Source organism: Centruroides sculpturatus, unplaced genomic scaffold (assembly GCF_000671375.1).
Source record: "Centruroides sculpturatus isolate CEXI.00-Female unplaced genomic scaffold, Cexi_2.0 scaffold25, whole genome shotgun sequence".
NCBI lineage: Eukaryota > Metazoa > Arthropoda > Arachnida > Scorpiones > Buthidae > Centruroides > Centruroides sculpturatus.
In genome coordinates, this window is record NW_019384428.1 from 301,704 (window position 1) to 318,293 (window position 16,590).

A 16,590-nucleotide genomic window follows, 5' to 3' on the forward strand; every position below is an offset into this window, starting at 1 on the left:
TAAAATTAATAAAATAAAGAATTTAATTAATTAATAAAGTAAAATTTATTTTTCTTGAAAATTTTAAAATATTTTAATGAAAATTACTGTATCTAATGAGTATAATAATTACGTAAAAATAAATCTCCTCTTTTTATCATTTTTATGAAATATTCTCTTTGAAGTCGCTTATATCTGAATTTAAAATAACTTATTATAAAAGTATGCATGAGATAATTTTTATTACATGCTTTTATTTTAATTTGCTGCTCATAATAAGCAAGTTAAAATAAGTTTCAAGATTTCAGAACGATAAAATCCTCAAATCTTGAAACTAAAATTTCATCCAAATTTTATTAACAAAGAAGGCAGAAATAGAAGACGATGACAATACAGTTTAACAACGTTCTCCCATTTAGAAACCCTATAAACATAATCAAATGTAGAATTCAATCATGATATGTGTATGTAAATCACTATAATAATGTTTATGGTAATTCGATTATTCTCATTCCCAATCTCGAAAACTGACCAATGACAGCGTGTTTTTTTGGTTAAATATTTTAATATATATTAAAATTTTTTCTAAAAATTGAGATTATTAAATGACTTTTTAAAATTTTAATTTATTTAATTAAAATATTTTTAAAAAATTGCTTCAAAATATAAAATATATCCAAGAAATATTTATTTATTTAATATTCATCATAAAATTTATTTATTTCTATAGAACAATCAAAAACGTAAAATTCAAAACGAGATAAGTCAACATGTCCGATTTAATTTGTTTTTGCCGTGAGTTATAAGAATGAGATAATTAGCAGGAAATAGCGATTTTTATTTTAGTTTAATTTCAAAACGGGTTAAGTTTTTAAAACACGTTAGCACATATTTCAATGTAAGAAATATTTTTATTTATGGTAACTGTGGGCCATTGCATCCTGCATTCACAACTTGAAAGACTAGTGTTAAATATTATGTATATCATAAAGGTATCACAATAAAGAGAAATAAAATGTGCACTTTTCTCCTCGACTACATTAAAGAGAATGTGCCACGACTCTTCGTTCACGTCTGTGGTGGACAAAACGGAAAGAATGCATTTGTTCATACGAGACCACTCTTATCTTCCCTACGATAGAAATTTTGGAATAACTAAAAGACAAACAAGAAAAACTGATTGAGTTTACGTTCCATATGTCCTGGTTACGTTTAAGAATATGTGCAGATGATATAAACTACAAGAAAAGTAAATCATTTTGTACTAAAAAGGATGAAAACAAAGATTGTAGAAAGGATGGAAGGCTGATATTTTGTAAGTGAAGGAACGGTAGCTGAAAATGTCCAAATAACTCATGTTGCCATTAAGTTGCGAGAAAGGCACAAGGAAATGGTACTTTTCCATCTTTCAGTACAAATTACTTTAGAGTTCCTTCGATCGCAGAGGAGTGATTATTTCATGGGGGTTCATAGATAGATTCATTAATTTTTTAAAAGTATAGAAGAATCCAAATTTATCTGCTTATCGAGATAAACTCCCCATTAAAACGAAAAAGATAAATGACATTCTAATAGTGCGTCGTGTGGATCATGTACATGGAGTTTTATGATATCATCCTAAGCTGGAAGACCATTGAGAGGGATAAGGAAAATGAAGAGGGGAGAACAGCGCTGATTAAGTTTTTTTTCTTGTCTGTGGATTGATAAAATCTTTAACAAGTCCTGCGTTAGTGTGTAAGAAATTATATGAGGTTCAAAACGGATTATGTCGATGATGTTTCCTTCATCTTGCACATAAAGTAAATTGATTAATCTTAAAAATATTCTATGAGTAAATATTTTCAGAGGATCGAGCAATAATCAGCAGGAAATGGCGATTGTTACTTTAGTTTAATTGAAATAGCTTGAGTTTCTTTAAAACTGTCAAAAAACGGTTTTTTTCCTTTTATCTAAAAATTGTTTTATTTAAGTATTCAATTTTATTTTCATGTTTATAAAATGTTTTATTATAAATTCGAACAGAATAAAAGGAAAAAAAATTACTATTTATAATTGAAAAGAATAGTTCATGTTTATAGTAAATACAAATATTTTGATGTTATGTACTGTACAAATATCATATAAATTTTTAAACATAAACATTTTCCATGTATTAATAAATTGATATTAAAAAATTTGTTACTTTTTAAAAAAATTTGTAGTTATTCAGTGTAAACAGCACACATATTTTTATTTATTCTGCAAATATTCAATTTTTAAATTCTTTTCCTGTAAATGACAGTGATACTTTACAATAAAAATAACAAATATTCGTAGTTGTAAAACTTGTTAAATTTAACTAAATTGTTCTTTTTAACATTACAAATTAAGATAAATGAAACTACAAATGTAATGATGTTAAATTATATGCATTTATGCATCATTAACTCGTAAAAAGGATAATTAAAAAAGGATAAGTAATTATTAGGTTTTGTCTTCTAGATGTCCTTAATACAAAAGAAAAGGGCACGGTTTAATTATCAATTTTAGATTTATTTATTTCCTTTATTTCCGTTCCATGAATATTTAGTAATATTTAAATAATAATATTAGTAGTTAAATTATTACTAAACATTCACGATGTTTGTAAAATAAAAACGAACATTNTACGCAAGACATTTGTCTATTGTCGAATTTTAAATTCTAACAATTTGCTTTACATTTTATATTTAACTTATTATTACAACGTAAAGAAATGTATTTTTATTTATTAACTTTCTTTAGAGAAAATGAATTAATCTAAGATATATTAAATTGATAAGAATTATAGCTTTGTTTCACAGCATTGTAAATTAAGATAGGTAATTTACAATTAGATTCCAGATTTTGCAAATTACAATTGATGTAGATAGAATCTTGTAAATTAAATTTACCGGACTTACTTCTATGCATCAATATAAATCGTCTCATTTTATTTTTTATTGTTCTTTACTTAATACAGGGATATAAAATTCTGATCAGAAACACGGATATTTGTGTAATCTTTCGCAGGTTGGAATGATAGAATCAGCTTTATTTGTGCAAAACGAAGTTGGACAGAAAATCCTTTCCAGAGATTGATAAGACAAATCAGTTTAGGGGATTCCAATATAATCTTTCTTCCGGATAACATTTTAACACAAAATTTCTTCGTATTAAACTGGCGTCGGACAGACCAATTTCCAACATAAAAACATTGCAAAGTTTTTATTTTATTATTTACGCTACAGATGGAATTTTAAATTATATAAACAATTCTTAAATTGGTTTTTTTCTCTTCTTTCAAATTCACAGGACAACTTTCTCAAACAAGGAATTGCTTCATTTCTCAAGTAGACAGTTTAAAAAAATTAAAGATTAAATCTTTAATTTTTAAAATATGTAAAAAATATATTAAAATGCAATAATCAAATTTATTTATAAATTCATGAGAATCTTCATCANACTGAAGTTAAACCACACTCTGCTCGCCCTGCTGTTGCAAGTTCTCCTAAAAACTGTTCTTGGGTGGAATAGGTGGTGATAGAAGATTGTCGATTGACAGTGGATGAAATTGCTGATGGAACATGGAACAGTTCGATGGATTATAACTAATAATTTGCACTTCCTGTTTACTGTATAACATTTTTAATTTATATGTACAGTACAACGTATTAATTAAACAAATAGCCTATAGTTATATTTACATTATAAAAAATGCATTAACAAATAGCAAAATATCTAATCTTGAAATTTAATTTTATCCAGAGATTTTTGTTAAACGAAACTAAAAAATTTAAACATTCTCTAAGGATTTCTGTTATATTGATACTTTACTCTCAATGTAATACGAGAAAAATATAGAAAAAAAAATTAAGAGAAACTTTTCAATTTGTTTTATCGTTAAGAGAATAGTAATTTTTAAAGTAAAGAATCTTGCAATTGGTTTTTTATTTTCAAAGAAATTTAAAACTGATTTCATTTGTTACATCAAAAGATAGGTTTTTGTTTAGAAGCAGTTATAATTTAAACATATGAGCGATCTTATAAAACTTTTTTTATTTTATTTAACTCTTTACGCCCTGTGGACACTAGGGGGACCTCTTTTTGCAAGACCATTATGGGTTCGGCCAGGCCCACAATGGGGATGCCGGATGGTGAGGGATGGGGCCCGACATATCCGAACGGACCACCCCCCGAAAAATTCCTGGGTATTTTTCGACCCGTTCGGATTCGAGCCCGGGTCCCTCAAGGCGGTAGGCTGCCACCTTGACCGCTCGGCCATCCGGCTGCTAATCTTATAAAACTTGTAAAGGATTATATTCATAAACTAGCAAATGAGCCCAGCGTCGCGTTGCTCTGGCAAACGATTTGGACTATTTGGTAAATATTGTACTGTACGTGTGATTACTAAATACGTATCAAAATGTCATTTATTTTGTCCAGATTGATTTTAAAACATATCTTAGTATCGAAGTGTTAAGGTTTTTATTTCATTTAATTACTTGTTAGTTGATATAGGCTACTTCTTTTGTTTTCTGACCATGATAATTAGTGAATAAATAAATATACTCTTAATAACTACAGTAAAACTTCTAGGGGTAAGAAAAATCTTCGAGTTACAGCTTGTTTGTTTGCTTGGAAATCCAATACTTGGACGATCTGCCTAGGGGATGTTTTCCGGGAAGTGTTTTTTAAGGGAAAATGGCCCCTATTTAGGCGTTATAGACGTGGAGAAAACCCCACGTGGCCAGCCCGTCCGAGCAAGGCGCGAACTCACGACCGAACTACGAGCGTTCAGGAACGAAGACTGCTTGGCCACTGGTGGGCCTTCGAGTTAGAGAACAATAGAGTGAAAAATGCCGATTATGAATAAATTTGTATTTTTATTTACTCTTTTACTTTTATTTTATTACCTCTTTTGCGTTTTATAAAGAATCTTTTATAGTTTTTTGTTTTGAACAGTTTATGTAACGCCTTTCAGCAAAACATTTAATATAACTAATGGAATATAAGTTTTGTAGGTATATCTTTGATAAAAGGAAAGGTTCTGTCGCTTTTGTCGCTTTGGACTGGAGCGTTGTTTGAAAGTGGGCATTTGGCAGTAGATACAACTAACTGTCTGAAAATTTCATGGGAATTAGATAATTAAAATCACTTTGGTTAGAAAAAATATTAAAATTCGAGTTGGGGAAGTTGAAAGTAACATAAATCAGTGTCGGGGGAGTACAAAAACCTTCGACTTGGGGATAATTTGAGTTAAGGAAATTCAAGTTGAAGACGTTAAATCCTTATGCTATTCTTCTGAGACTTATCGAGTGCTTCATTTTCTTTGAGTTAAAGAAATATTCGCGTTACGGACGTTTGAGTCAGAGAAGTTTTACTTTATATTATAGAGTTTTGAAAATGCACTTAAATTTTAAATAAATAGATTAAATTAATTTGAAGTAAAATTTTATCCTTGCTTTACTGATAAAATGATAAATTAAAACGGTAAACGGTAAAAACGTTGGGTATAACTTTATGGAACAAAGGGGTCGGTGGATCGAAAAAGTTTGAGAATCACTGATTTATACCAAAAAAATCTTATTTTAAAATAATTAATGTATTTCGAACAACTTTGAAATTTTTGCAGATTTTTACGATACACGATTTTACATGTACAAGATGCATGCCAGAATTACGTACAGTACCATTTTCCTCTAGCGGGTGCATAGCAAACTATGTAAACATACCCTCTCGGGACAAGTTTGAACACGCCGTCGCCAGGCGACTTGTGAAGTTCCATTAGTGTGCCAGCAGCAGGTGGTGAGTAATGCACGTTTTTCTTGAGTTGTTTCCGAGTATGCCTAAAAGCATGGAGTTTTCAGTTTAGGAATGCTATCATCAGAATTTTGTTCGCTCTTGGGAAAAAAACGGCTGTTCACAAGCAGTTAATAGATGTCTACAGGGAGTCTGTTCTTGCTGACTTCACAGTTGGCAAGTGGGTTCGAGAATTCGCAGGTGGAAGATACTCAACTGAAGTTAAACCACACTCTGCTCGCCCTGCTGTTGCAAGTTCTCCTAAAAACTGTTCTTGGGTGGAATAGGTGGTGATAGAAGATTGTCGATTGACAGTGGATGAAATTGCTGATGGAACATGGAACAGTTCGATGGATTATAACTAATAATTTGCACAAGACGAAGGTTTCTGCGCTCTGGGTTCCACGCTAACTGGAGAACGAAAAAAAAACGCACTCGAATTGAAGTTTGTCAGTCAATGTTGACCAGAAAGGCTGTAACCAATGACTGTTTTTTGGATTGTGTGATCACGATGGATGAAATGTGGATTCCACTTTTCAATCTCGAAACCAAACGCCAATCGAAACAGGAGACATGCTGCTTCTCCACTTCCCCGACAGTTCCGACAAGTTACTTTCAATGATAAAGTTCTGTACGCCATTTTTTGGGTCAGACGTGTATTGATTCTCGTGCATCCAATATCAAAAGGTCATACGATTACTGGTCAGTAAGCATAAGATATATCGGACAAACATTTGTTGCCTGCGATTTTGATTTTGAATGGCGTCCCAATTTATTCAGCACAAATTTTGTCTTGCACTGGGACAACGCTTCTCATCACAGAGCTCAAGTTGTCCGAGATTTTCCGATAGAAAATACTAATCAAAATCTTGCCACATCCTCCGTACTCGCCAGATCGGGCTCCGACGGCTGCTGCCTGTTTGTAAATCTGAAGTCAAGATCTGTTCTTAGTAGTGCAGTTTTCCAGTGATTCCAAAAGACTCCAGAAAACAAGTTCGCACATTACTTTGACAAGTGGTTAAAGAGATCCCAAGTGCCATAACAAAGATGGGAATTATGTTGGAAAGTGACATCAAAAGTTTTCTTAGAACTAACCGGCTTAGAAGTTATGACTGAACAATATGTAATTCTGATATGCACCTCGTATATTTGAAGAACGCTTCTCCAGTTAGCTGCAATATGAACTAAATTTACTAGATTTTTATTATTTTGTCAAGAATATATAAAAGGTTATAGAGGCTATTTGACAATATGTTTACATATCTTTCAAATCAGTCAATTCACAAAATCAATTGTTATATAATTATAATGAATATAAGCTATTGATAATATATAATAATATGTTAATTTTAAATAATATGCCTAAATAATGCCTATGATTTCCGATTTGGTTTTCATTTTACAGAATCTATTATTAAATCATATGTAATGATATACTGTTTATTTTCGTTCTATTGTAGTAGTATGAAGTTTCGAATATGAATGAATGGAAATCGTCTCCATTATAACAAGAATATTCTCTTCCTCATTGTATAAGAGATATTAATTAATATTAATATTAATTAATAATATAATTAATATTAAAGATACGTTCAATAATAGTCATTTTATAAAAATTACGAATCTGTAAACAGAAGTATCACATTCACCGATCTTGAATGAGTGTTATTTCTAGGAAATGAACCACGAACATTAAAATGAGATATTGACTTGAATATATTGCTATTTAAATACGAAATCACCAGAAGTTGCTACTTTTCTATCATTGAATCTTGATCTTAATCATAAAAGTCACGTTTAAAATGCAAAATATAAATATAATAACGCTCAATATTAGTATTTTGACAGACAAGAAAATGAAATTTCTAACTATTCCTTACAGCTACAAAATAAAGCTAATCACAACATCGACTTCTTAATGTTGATTACTGAAAAATGTTGTTGCCGTAGTTTTATTCTTCTCTTTTTTCATAGTAGAACTATAATCATAAGTCAGAAACCGTAATTTATCATAAGGACTGACCAGAAATATGTAATGATAACTGAATATTTATTAGTTTATACATCTAAGAGAAATGACATGATATGACACGTATTACCGCCTTACTAATACATTACTATTTGATATTTTCTTTATTTTGATGTTTTTCGCATCATTCTTTCTTCCGATAATAACTTTAGAACAAATATTTTTTGGTAGTTATAGATTGTATATAGATTATAGAAAATATAATATAGCTATAATTTGCAATTACTATATAAGAAAGATTATACATATAGATAACTTTTTCTTGTAATATTAAATAAATAAATAAATAAAAATATATATATAAGCAATTCAAAAATCATTTTCATCCGCTGGAAGGGAATGTTAGACAAAATGCCTAAAGGTATTTGCTGATGTTAGTAGCAATTTTTTTACTCGACAATATTCTATTGCTTGTGAATTGCCGAATGATTTCCTGTGTTGTCAAGGATGGATGCCTACTCAACATTTCCAATGTGATCAGTTTTTACAATCCTGTTATATACTACTATCTCTTTTCATTTCCTGAACAATGCCAAAACCATTAGCTATTCCCAAGTGACAATTATTCTTTGATTTCACTCTAGTGATGTAGCTTGCGTGCAAATAATATCCCACTTATACAAGACTCTACTAAAGATCTATTTAAAGACTACTAAAGACTACATCTGTTCCAATGTGATGAGAAAGAACTCTTGTGCTTTGTAATAGATTTCGTGTACAATAAGTTTTATAACTTACATTAATGCATAATGACATACTGAATATCTAGATGGAAAAAATAAATTCGTACGTATGGAATTGGAAAATGATTTTTGTATTGATCATGTGTTTTGATGTATTGTAAGATCTAAGCGTATGATTGTGTAGATTTTTTTTATACGAAACTATAAAAAATAATGCATTTTTATCTTCTGATATTTCGCATCTCTTCACACTTTTAATTGATGATTAAATTCATTAGATAAATTGATGAGGATGTGCATATGATAAATTAATGAAGAGGATATATTCTAATGGTTGACTCTTCAGAAATGTTCAGATTTCTGTTTTCCTCCTCAATTGTGAAATACTCATCAATACTCATCACATATTGATGAGGAAAACTGAAATCTAAATATTTCTAAAGAGCCACGCCATTAGAATTTTGCTCTTCCTGATATATTCGATCCCATAATGGAGTTGTAACTATTGTGAATTATCATCACACATATCTCCCTGTGAGTACTGAATATATATACTCTATACACTGTATGACCCTTTAACTGACGAAAATACCCATTAGATCGTCATTAGATCTGATTAAAGGAACCTATAGGAACCTNTGGACATCCATTTATTTCATTAAATTTTATACAATATGCATTTTATTATATTTATTTCAAAGTTTCTTGTATGTTTCATTTCTACTTATGGTATCTATCATTCATAAAGTGATGAAGGTTTTAACAGGGATAGAGTTATGTTGGACATCCATAGAGGGAAAGGGGTTACAAAAACTTGGACAAACTGGGACAAGAGGGAAAAGTAAACATTTCAAGAAAAATGCACATGTAATTTATGGATAGCCCAAGTGCTTAGACTGTAGAAAATGGACTTATACCACTTTCAAAATCAATGGTTATGCAATGTCATTTATCGATAAATTTTCAATTGATCAAAGCTTATGGTTATTTTAAAATGTTAAGTGTGAATTGTTTATAAATAAAAAGTTCACACTAAATTGTATGTATATTATGTGTTTTCTCAATTTTTTCCAAAAATGGACTTACACCACTTTCAAAATAAACGGTCCATATATTAAAGGTTTACAATATTATATATCTGCTTTTCAATATAATTTCTACATTATTTCTCATTTAAATTTATCGCATAACTTATTTTTTTTCTATATTTTATTAATTTAATAATAAATTTTATAATAAAAACAAATTTTATTACAATAAACTTTATAATAAAAAAATTATAACTAAAAAATATTGTTACAAAACTTCGAAATAAAATTTGTATTCAAATTTACTTAAATTTTTATCTCAGAATTTAGTTTTATTTATAACTTTGAATTATTTTTAAAAATAGGAATGAAATAGATCTTTATAAAATTGAATCATCGTAAAACTAAAACTTTTACAATAAAAAATAAGCTTATTATTATTATTATTAGATGTTTTAGATTTATTGTTATAAGATATTATTATTGTTTCATCTATTATATGATTTTATTATGTACTAGTAAAGAAGTAATAATAATAATAAAAAAAACTTATGCAAGTAATAATAAATCAGAAATAACAATTTAAAATTGGATATTTCTTTCAACTTTATTGTAGCAAATTTTATCTTGTTATAGAACAAAAAGTTTTATTTATCAAAAGCTATTTATTATTCAACTAGTATACGTATTTCAAATATAGATTTTTCAATATATTAAATTGTTTTCTGATATTCTAATTATAAATTCCATACCTTGCATTCTGCCATCTATTAAAAAGCTGTTAATGATGTCTTCTAATGAAACTCCTCGCATATATTCCTGAATGATAATAAAATTGTATAAAAAAATATTTAAAAGAGTTTACATAAATCAAAAATATTTAAGTACTATCGATAAGAAGTAGAACAGCTTTTAATGATATACGAATAATATACCATAGACTCAATAACTATAATTTGCACATCTAATTAAAAATAATTAATATAATTATTTAATTAACTTAATTAGCATTTGTAAACATTAAATTTTTAAAATTTATTACAAGAAAGCAGAATTTCGTATGTGATTTCAATCAACAGTGTTATCTGCTTAATTTAGTTAGATTAAACGTGTCAAATAAATTAAAAATATAGAAGTAAATTTTGATTGTATTCTTATAACATTATTGTAATACATAAAGAATTTATTTTTGAAAGTTATAGCATATTTGAAATGTAAATTTATTCACTTCATGTATTTAAAGAATGTATTTTACTCAGATGAAATAAAATAGATCCTTAATTTTGATAGATGATAAACTTCCAACAGATAATAAAATGAAAAAAAAATATTATAATCAGTAATCTATTATGATTACATGAGCAGTAATCAAGAAGTTTACATAAATATTTTTAATATATTTAAAAAAAGAATACTATTATTGGTCATGTCTTTTGAAATTGGGAGTGAAGGATGGTGGCATAACCTCACTTCACCATATGCATCATTACAATGCATTTGCACACACGTATTAAGATTAAATTCTACATTTGATTATGTATATAAGGTTTCGGAATAAAGAGAAATGGCGTAGCCACGCCTAAAACGTCATTAATTTAAAATGCATTACCGTAGGATTTAGACATGACCTCAAAGTTTTAGCTTTCTATCTTAATTAGAAGTGAATCAAATTTAAACTGCAAGATTCGAGAATGATACAAAGCAGGTTCAATAAAAGCATTTATAAGAGTATAAGACTATTTTCAAATGTTTAGAATTTTACAAACAATATTATCAATTATCTTCATTTACTAATTTTGAAATTTTAATCAAACTCATTCAGAAACTGAATTAATTAAGTGTTATAATGTCAATAAGTGTTATCATAATGAATTGAATGTCAATATAATGTAATTGAGAGAACATTCGTATCGTAAAATAATATCAATTATTTACTTGGGTGTCAACTTTAATTTTTTGGATCGNCCTTGCTTTACTGATAAAATGATAAATTAAAACAGTAAATAAAATACGGTAAAAGTATGAAAGAAATATTCAGCCTTAAAAGTATAAAACATACCGTTGTTTTTCCATCTATCTGTTGATTCTATAGCATTTCTCGGAATTTAATAGAGTATAGAAGTAAGATTACTACACTTGTTGGGTAAAAATTTTTAAATTTTTAACTTAATATTAAAACTAGTTCCTATTTACATTACCTGGTATTTTATATGCAAAATTGATTTTTTCGGTCACTATTCCACCAAAGAATGGCGAGATGTGGATCCTTCAAATGACATTGCAAATTTTCTCATAAGATTCTGATCTGGCTGGGAATCAGAAGCTTCATTGCCTCGACACGACTCTCTGTCATCGAAGAAGTGTATGACAACAAAGACATTCAGATGTAATATTTCTAATGAAATACTACCCTAACGTAAGACATGTCTTTATGACAGATATGGCCACTGCTCTTTATACTCAAGACGCAATTATCAAGTTAAACTATTTGAAATTCAATACATTGTTCCAAACTGAAACCGACTGAAAGATTTTGTTATCAACTGAAGCAAAATGTTTATGAAAATGACTAGGTAGTTTAAGAAAATGACTAGATACGCAAAGAAGTCGAAAAACAGGATCGAGTTCAATCTTCGACACTTAAAAGCTAACCATTTCCAGAGATCAATGGAACGGGCTAAGACTAGAGTTCAAATTGCCACCGACTGCGATTTTTATTATCTGAACTTAAATGTTAAATAATCTATTTATACCAAAAAAATTTTATTTTAAAATAATTAATGTATTTCGAACAACTTTGAAATTTTTGCAGATTTTTACGNATATGCTCTGTTCATTTTAGTAGAGTTTGCCCCTGTAAAATCATGCAGGTCATCTAACTTCATTCTGGGGAAAATTTTTTGAATTAAAATAGAGTGACTTCTGGTCCAAACCAGATGTTGTATATAGTTAATCGGAGTATCCTACCCCTAATCTTTCGATATCTGGTCTCCACTTTCATCTCGAGATTAACCCATACCTGCTTAATATCTGAGACTGTTTATATTACCAATTTTCTTAAGCATTACTTTGTTTATTAGATCTCTTCATCACTGTGTCAATAAATAGATAATACCCGATTTATAACAATTTTCTCGAGATTATTACTATTTTGATCGTAGCCACTATGAGTATATTAATACGATTAAATTCAAGCCTTATCTCGTAATGGAAACATAATTTTCTAATTTATATATCTAAAAATTTTGTTTGATAAAATGTAATTTATCGATATATTGTAGTATATTTTGTACTACAAATCTCTTGTAATACTGAATTCAAAATAACCGAATTAAAAAGATTAACTGAATTTTTAATACAATGCATATTTATTTTACATTTTAATTTAATTTAATCAGATTAGAAGTTAAGCAGCTCGTTCATTATTTAATGTTTTTATAATGTCCACCAAAACTAAACAAGTAATTATTTATTGTGACATCGTCACAATCAATGCTGGGATGCAATTTTTAATCATATTGTTAATTTATTCAATTTAAAATATTTGTTTTCCATCTCAAATTTGCAGTGTCTTGCCTCTGTACATCTTTACTTTTTCTGATAACAGAGTTGTGCCAGTCATCAGGAGAAAGTCTTCAATTAAATTCACGTAACTTCTGATTTAAACTGAACGTTTGTATGAAGTTAATCAGGGTCTCCTATTCTGATTTTTTCCAGATCTGTTCTGAGCTTTCATCTATCTAACACTATTTTCGAGGTTAAGGAAGGACAGACGGACACGGACGAGAGTGAGGAATTTATGGGTCTACAATTTTTTCAAATTGCAGCCCAATAATGAAGACACCCAAACACCTGGGTATTTAGAATTTGTTTTAACCTGAAATTTAATTCTGAAGATAAAAATGTTCCTGAACACTGGGAGTTTGGTCGTGAATCCGCGCCGCGCTCAGATGGGCTGGCTACGTGGAGTTTTTCGGGTTTTCTCCACTTCATTTGACGCCTGAATAGGGGCCAGTTTTCCATAAAAGTCCTCCCGGAAGGCATTCGTTCCCCTCACACGCGTTTAGGCCGTTTATAAGGCTGGCTCTTCGGTCGCATAGCGATCAATAAATGTCTATCGGAGAAAGAGTAGGTAAAGCTAAAATCTCCATATAAAACCATTAAGAACAAGAAAGTAAGAAAGAAAAGATAAAAGATTTTTTCATTTATCTTTACTCCTCATTCATCATAATAATTTTTATAGCATATTTTTTTTTCGTAAACAGACTATTAGGATCTAGAAAATCTGCATAAAATGGATAGTTTTTGTTTTATCTTAAAATTATTTGCCGAATGAGCAACATGCTCGTACAGAGTAATCGAATATAAAATTTAAAAAAAAACTAAACAGATATGGTGTTAAGGTGTTAAGGAATTACCCTGAAGTAAACTAATTCTTTTATGAAAGTATTGTTTATAAGTAATATAAACATTATGATTTTGCCCGTTGTCCATAAAAATGCAGATCGCCTACGTTTTGCTGTTTATGTGACAAGGTAAATTGTACATTATTTAGAAAGAAAAACAAGGCTACCGCTTTGGATAAAGAAAAGTGGGATAAGAATACGTGACCCATTTATTTACAGTCTAAACGTTTCTGGTAAACGATGACTTCAGTCTTGTAATCATTAGTTGTCACCAATGAAAAATAAATAATTTCAAATTCAGTGACAGCTTGAATTCGAAAGAAGACAAGTTTTTCATACCATACGATGTGATTTTGCAATATTACATGTTTCCATTTATTAATTAAGAGAAATATTGAAATAGAATGAGTTTTTTTGGTAAAGTAAAATCTATTTAGTCAAGTTGTAAACGTTTCGGAACTATTTAAAAATTTTAAAGCCAATTTTAAATGCAAAATTTGAATCTAAAATTCGCCAAAAGCCATAAATGCAATTTTAATTGTTAACAACATTTATATAAAATGTAACTATAAAATGTAATTTATGCTATAGAATAAAGTGCAGACTAATTTACGAAGTAGAACTAAAAATAACAAGAATTTTTGTATCCTGCATATAATAAACGTTATGTGAATTCATCCATTGAACACTGTATTTAATGTAATTGATTTTTATGGTGGTATAAACAATTCACCTCTTTTGAAGAGGTTCCACTGTGAGCTTTTAAAGATGCATGTTTATCCTGTTCTTTACGCATCTTGTCCCACCTATTCCCACAGGTGGGCAAGATTGTAAATGTTCATTGCTTTCGAAAAGGTGCTTTTATTCTAATTTCGTTCCAATTTTAATGGTTTCTTTTTAATCTAGAATTATTACAAAGTTTGTTTTCAAAATAATATTTTTGTATAGATTAGGCTAATTGTTCTTCTGTAATATATAATTATAGCAAAACAATGCGTTCTTGCTTCGCTTTCCCTTATCACTTTATCGGTATTACTATCCGAGTGAAATTAAAACTGGGGTTTTGCTTTTAAATCATTATTTTCAGTCCACAATTAAAAGCTTGGGCAAACAACGCTATAAATATGTAACTTTTTAGATTAACTCTGCCGTTCTTCTTAAATACTCATTGACAAAAAAGTCAAGTATTTAGGTAGCGGTATGCCGAGTTTTGCAGTATCCTATAATTCTGTCTCAGACATGTACGTAAATTATTACAGTTGTCGTTGATTGCACGTCAGCTAATACCATCACAGTGCTATCCCAGTTTACGGATCAATAATTAAGTAAATTTTTAAAAACTAGCCACGGTTCAATTTGTTTTAGATCCCATTTTTTCCGATTCTAAAATGCATCCTAGGTTAAATTGGAAATGCTATGGTTAGCATACTTATGGTCTTAACGGTATGTTAACCGGGATAAGACCCTGGTCGACTTTTGAGTTCTTAAGACCCTGGTGAGAGTTCTTCAGACGCTGTTTCGTTGTAGCGCGGTTCTCCAACACTGGAAAAAATTGGGAATTCCCTAAATTCTTTGTTACTAATTTAAATTTGACATTTTATTTCTTATCTATTATCAATAATTCAAATTCTTTTTAACAGATTTTTCTAACGATAAGAAGTTGGAAGTAAGCTTTTGATTGGCTGTCAAATTTCAACTATAGAACTTTCGAAATTGAAATTCAAAACAAAACCATTCAAAATTTTTTTAAATTTTATGCTTTGATTGGTTAGAAAAAATTCAGTTCATTTACGCTGATTTCAAAATAGTACAAATATATTGACGGTCTTCCTTATGAAGAAATCATTCTTCCGCATCTACTATCCACATCTTAAGTACAGTACTACGAAGCTGTATTAGATGTGGATTGTAAAGGCATTTCTCAAAATTTTTATGCAAAATATCTAAAGATTCAAGTTTGTATAATTAAAAATACGTGTAATGTACAGTACAATTAATAAAGTTGTTCGATTCAATAATTAATTCTGCAATCAAATATTAAAAACGAGCATAGATTTGCATCGATATTTAAAACCATTGAGGAGATGATGCATCAAAGATTAAAAGCATCGCTAGATCTCACAGTACCACTTTAAACTACATCGCTCGAATTCAAAGCACAGTCGTTACAATTAGAGGAGTATCTTAAGAAAACTTTTCTTTTATTCTACTTACATTTTCTACGTGTAATAGACAGAAATTTTGCTTTTTGGAATTAGAGCTAGTTTACTGTTCAAAATAAGACGAAATAGATTCCTCTCTTTCACTAAGTTCGTAGTTTCATCTTTTGTACTTTTCTTGCACTGCCTTTTTCCCGAGAGTTCTTCATAATGATACCAAGTTAGGATTCTATTCTAGTAATTAATAAAATAAATAATGCCTTAATAGTAATATCTATAATATAATCGAGACTGGTTGATGACAATAATAATAAGTGCAGAGCCCAAACGGTTAGGAGTTGAAAGTTGAAATTTGGTACACAGATAGGGTACATCACGAAAACGCAAACTAAGAAGGGATTTTTCGAAATTCCTCCCGGGGGGGAGAAAGACAGGATTAAGGCTTAACACTTCCATCAACAATGGAAGTGTTAAGTAACAATGGCGGTGTTAGGTAACAATGGAAGT